This window comes from Papaver somniferum, chromosome 1 (genome assembly GCF_003573695.1).
Source record: "Papaver somniferum cultivar HN1 chromosome 1, ASM357369v1, whole genome shotgun sequence".
Lineage (NCBI taxonomy): Eukaryota > Viridiplantae > Streptophyta > Magnoliopsida > Ranunculales > Papaveraceae > Papaver > Papaver somniferum.
The window spans coordinates 98,468,039-98,474,111 of NC_039358.1; positions in this window are offsets into that span (position 1 = coordinate 98,468,039).

The window sequence follows — 6,073 nt, forward strand, 5'->3', positions numbered from 1 at the left end:
GTTCAAACGCCAAGGACAGAAACCCCCATAACGAACAGGGGCAGTTTCACGAGGTTCTCTATTAGCAGTAGGATGCCATCCATGCGGACCAAGAATCCGACCATAAGCCCAAGGGCCAACAACCTCAATAACGGTGGCATGCCACTCATAATCATGATCATGCTTGATCCTCTCACGTGAAGGAAAAGGTCTCTTGTTAACAGACCCCTCCGTACCAGGAACATACTTCAACTTAGCATCGCTCACGTCACTTAAAAGACGAATCTCACCACGAGGAGCAACAATATTACAAAGACCAACACTCCATGGTTTACGGTTCTGGCTGTTGATATAATCCCCGAAAGAATTATTGAAATATTGGGGGGTATACCACTCTCTCTCAGCGGGATCAGGGACGTAGAAGGTCATCATTGTCTCTCCCTTACTCCGAAGATAACATTCATTCAGTGCACGAAGATAATTCCCAGTCAACTGTGATACAGAACGACTATGGGTATTTTTAGAAGAACCTTCATGATCAGCCAGCACTTCGTAATAAAAAGAGTCACCCGACTTATACAGAGGCAACATAAGACCCGCCTCGAAGGCTCCTACTGTAGTCAGCAGATGAAATTCATCGAACTGATAATTCGAGATGAGTTCATAGGTGATATCATCGTCGGGGGCGTAGAAGCGGACATCGAAGGCTTGGAGCTCATGTTTCTCCTTAAACAACTTAAGATCAATATGCTTAAATGTGACCTTCTTCTTACCAACTGAGACGTTTCGTATTACTGGGGAAGCGTATTCCTCGTCAGTGGGATCTGGCGTAGGATTCTTCGGAGGACTCAAGTCTGAAGCCTTCCTTTTGGAAGGAAGACTCTTGGGTGGATCAACCTTCGACACAATACCCTTGGAGGATTTCCCTTTGGAAGGGACCGCTAGAGGAGGAGGCAGAGGATTCTGTTGGGGCATTGAAGGTGGATCCATAGAACGAATAGGCGGAACATCCAACACTTCATTACGAGGAGGATGAGCCTGCGTACCTCTAGAATCGTCACGATAACGATAAGAGGTGCGGATAACAACATACCTAGAGCCAGGAGGACCCTTCGGTGGTTTCTTGGTAGACGAAGCCTTCTGACCAGAAGAAGATGAGACCCTTTGAGCACGAGGATCTGCATGTGAAGGCCTAGAGGAGCCTCCCCCAGGTGGAGATATATCAGGGTATCTGCATGGAGGAGATCTACGCGGACTAGCAGACGGAGTTTGATAGGGAACCCGCGTACGATCGGTCATATCTGCGAAGAAGCACAAAAACAAGTTAGAAGTTGTTACAAAGGAACAACTAAAGATCAAAAAAAAAAAAACGAGAAATCGTCAGTTCATCTTGGCCGCCCTCAAAAACCCTAAACTAAAATAGAATCAGAAAAACCCTAACTCAGTCAAAACACCAAGAGAAAATATTCAAATACGGGCTTATGCGCTTTGTAATGAAGAACAGGGGCAAGCATATACGCTTCTGCATATGTGTTCTTCATCACAAAGCTAAAGACTACAGTAACAGAAGATGAAGAAAGTAATCAAGATCAAAATCAAAGAGAAATCTCTTACCTGTATGTGAGAGATTTTCGAACAAGAGCGCAACCAAGAAGACAACGAACCACAACAACAGATGAGCGCAGAAAAATCAAGAGCATGTCGTATTCAATATAAGGACAGTAGCAATTAATGGCTTAAAAACAAGAATGAAGAACCAAAACCTTAGAAGAAGAAGAATGAAGGACTGACAGGGAGGTAATGAAATTTATTTCTAAAAATTTTCACATTCTCTTTCCTACTTATAAGCCTTGAAGAAGACAATGACCGTTCCTTTACCCAAGGAGCAGTTATCGCAAGGAGTGGGAAACGTTCCCTATTATCTAGGGGAAGTTATTAGAAGAGAGATGAAGAATATGTGACGTTTTTCTTCTAACTTCAACTGACACCCAAGTCAGAAGAAAAGGGGAAAATTGTGTGTACATATTTCATCATCCTCCACGTGTCTATGGAGAAACACGTGGAAGACATACAATCCGGGGCATCAAGGTGTGATGCCACGCGCATACAGCCAAGAGAAGTGTCTCCTCAGGGAAAGGCCCTCATCCAACAGATCCAATGGCGAAGAATCGAGGAGTACCGAAATATAATGCAATTTCAAAGCACTGAACAACATCCAAAGACTTACTTTATCCCATCTCAAGAAAGATCCAAGAGCAGCGGCTGGGGTTAATCCGACTGACACGAATATAACAGGAGCAGAGGACGTCTGTCTGGCGCGTACAGACGACCCAACCACCCGCATTAAACACCCTGAGCAGTATACGTGTCGACCAACCTATGGAAGACACGATGACAACTCTTCGTCATCAAGCATGAAACGCTGGGGGCATCGTAGAAGACGAATATATCTGCGGTATTGACACAAAGCACAAGACGGCAAGATTATAACGTCCTTCAGAAGCGGACCCCACGTTGTAACCCTATAAATACCCCTCTCCACTAAGAGATAAGGGGTCGACCTATCCATAGCAATTAGAGGAGAACATAGGAGAGAGAAATAGGAAACGTAAGTAAATCCCTTATTTCCGCTGACCTATGTACACTTTAAAGTCATTCGACTATCTTTGTAACCACTCAATACATAGTGAAACACCAACCCCATGGATGTAGGCCTTAGTGCTGAACCACGAAATCTTTGTCTTATTTACATTTCAGCACTTTACATTCAGCGTTTTACATCATGCACTTTACATTTATACTTCGATCTCTATTTACTCTATTATATGAGCATTATAAGTGATAATATACGACTAGACAATGACGAGCCCGAAGGCTCTGAGTCGATGAATCGATATAATCACCTCCCCTTACGCATACAGCGCATAATTTATGATATAGAGTGTATGCGAACATTGTTTGTAAACACGTGGATTTATCGTGATTTATGTGTTCACAATTTTACGTCAGATTTACGGATGAAACTTTCTGTCCGCAACTCCTCCTGAGTTCTTCTCCTATAACTTCGAAACTTCACTGCCTTCTCAAACTCCAACTCCGGAAACAGAAAACTTCCCAAAGCCACCATAAACTCAACCCATACTCTTCCATCACTGATCACCAACTGCAGTCATTAGTTCCATGTCCTCCATCTTAACAGGCAACACTCCATTGCTACTAATCCTCGATACTCCGCTAAACTACAGAGACAATCCAACTCTATAATAGGCTCATCTTCCTTCGTCAACAGCATCACTTCCATCTTCCCATGGTAACAACAACGAAGCTTTCCTTTCTTTGTTCAACTCCTCCATCGACAGCAAACACCTACATCGTCTAACAGCCACAACACCACAATTCCCCATCACTGCCATGGTATATGTAGTTGCAGGGAATCCTACAACACACCCCTTGTATTATCATGACTATGATTTCTAGATCTAAACTTATTTGATATGAAAATAAAGATAAAGATAATGAAAATAGAAAATAAGACACAAGATTTACGTGGTTCGATCAATTTGATTTACATCCACGGGGTTACGTTTTACTATGCTTATTTGTAATTACATCTTGATTACATGGAGACTCCATTAATGAGTATTTGGAGCTCTAGGTTCTTTAGGGAGGAAGAAGAAGGAGATAATAATAATACAACCAATTCTACTTTCTCTCTCTACATAATGTATCCTCTCCTAAAGTGTGTCTCTCTTTCTGATTATCTATCTCCTTTCTCTCTCTTGCCTTTCTCTTTATATAGGTGTTTACATAGTGGATGACAGCTAATGTACAACTAACATTTCCCCTAATTTCGGATCTGGCTTGCGGTATTTCGCAAGCTTACAAATGTAACATTCGCAAAATTCCTAATTTTCGCAAGATCATCACACTTTTCTCATGTTCAAGTTGATGTCATCTGTTATGTCGTTTCTGAAATCATCCTGCGATGTCTTCGTGATGTGTTGTTAATAATTTCGCAAGCATATTCTTCTGTACGAGATTTTGATCCTACATCTTGCCTCTTTTTTCTTGAATATTGCTTGAAAAGCGATCTTTAAGAAAAATCCACCTTGTTGTAGTTGTTGGAGGAACGAGCGAAAGAATATCGGACTTGAAAAGTACGTACTTGCCTCTATTCTTTTGTGAAGTTCCGGAGCGTTGCGAAGTAAATAAGAAGTATTAACCCTTGAAGTATAAGAAGTATGAAGTATCCTTGAAGAAGTATAAGAAGTACTCAATCCTCGAAATATAAGAAGTATCCATCCTTGACTGCGAATAAGATGTATTGCGAAATTATTACCCCGCGTTCTCTGGCTCATGTTGTGCTGTAATGCAAATAAGAATTTAGATTAGTATTCAACATTTCTTTTTCAAAAATTTTCATCTAATTGCAAGTTCAAATCTTTTTTCTTTGTTTTGATTTCCTTTGTATAACTTGTTTCGTCTCATCCGGTAAATATCTTTCATAGAAATGATCCTAATGAGGTCTTATGCAGCCTGTTGATGGAAGGTCTTACTAGCCTGTTTATGGAAGGTCTTATTTTGCCTCCTACTACTCTCCATGTTAGATATCATTCTCATTTGAAACAAAGCAAATTTTCAAGAGAAATATATAAATTGATCTGTGCGAGATTTTTCTCGGTTTCTTTTGTAATTGTGGAATCTTTGTAATTCTGAAATTTCTGTAATTCTACGATTATATCGCCTTTTGTAAATCAAATCAAAAATCTTTTATTTTCTGTAGAAGTAAAATGTTCAAGGAAAGTGGTACTTAGCTTTTATCTGATTCGCTATTGTTGTCAATCTCGCGCGAAAAATACGTTGCATGAAGTATAAATGTCGCTTAGCAAAAATAGATGCGAGAGGCAAGAATTTAACCCGCGACCTGCTACTTGCATATTCTCACACCATACCAACTGTGCTAAGCCTCTCTTGCGAAATAATCAAAAGTCTTGCGAAGTAATCAAATTCCAACTGTGTGAGAGACAATTCTGTATAAATTTCGCGTAACAAAAATAAACATGTGAGAAGCAAGAATTGATCCCGCGACCTGCTGCTTGCATTCATGCCCCCTGACCAACTGTGCAAGCTTCTTCTTTGCGAAATATCTCTGCGAAATTATCATCAACTCTCTTCTGTGCGAAATAATCAAAGAAATATTTGTGCGAAAAAATACGCATGTGTTGGGACTTGATCACACGACCATGAACTCATTAACTTCGCAGATGACCAATTGTGCTACCTCTTGTTTGCGAAGTAATGAAACAATATTGCGAAATTATTCATTTTTTCGCTCTCTGTAAAAAAGAAGAAAATTATGTTCGCAGGCGAATTCGAACTTGCGACCACGAACACACATACTGCTCTCTGGACCAATTGTGCAAGAACCTCTCCGCATAACTTTTTTCCTTATTCTTTTATTCTCCCATGCAAATGAGAAGAAAATGAAAAATATGTGTCTCTGCGAATTCGAACCCGTGACCTATTTTTTGTTCGCTCAGTCGTGAACCATCTGTGCGAATTTCTGTTTGTGACAGAAATTACAACACATGCCTCTTATCTTATCTTATCTTCGTCTTTCCCTTGTTTCTTCTCCTGAACATGAAAATCTTCCACTGAAACTTCCATTTTTTCCTTAAATTTCACCACAACAACTAATTTTTTCTCTCACTCTTTTCATGTCTTTGAATTGTTGATGATGTTTACTCCCTGAAAGTGTGATTTCTTCCATGAAATTTCCATTTTTGAACTTAAACTTTGTAGATCTAGAAAAATATGAACAATATATAATCTTCATGGAAATTTCTTGAACCAACAAGTTACAGGAAGGATAAATCCTTTACTCGCTCCTCCCTGTTTCTAGCGCCAAAAATATAGTTGCAGGAAATCCTACAACACACCCCTTGTATTATCATGACTATGATTTCTAGATCTAAACTTATTTGATATGAAAATAAAGATAAAGATAATGAAAATAGAAAATAAGACACAAGATTTACGTGGTTCGATCAATTTGATCAACATCCACGTGGTTAGGTTGTACTATGCTTATTTG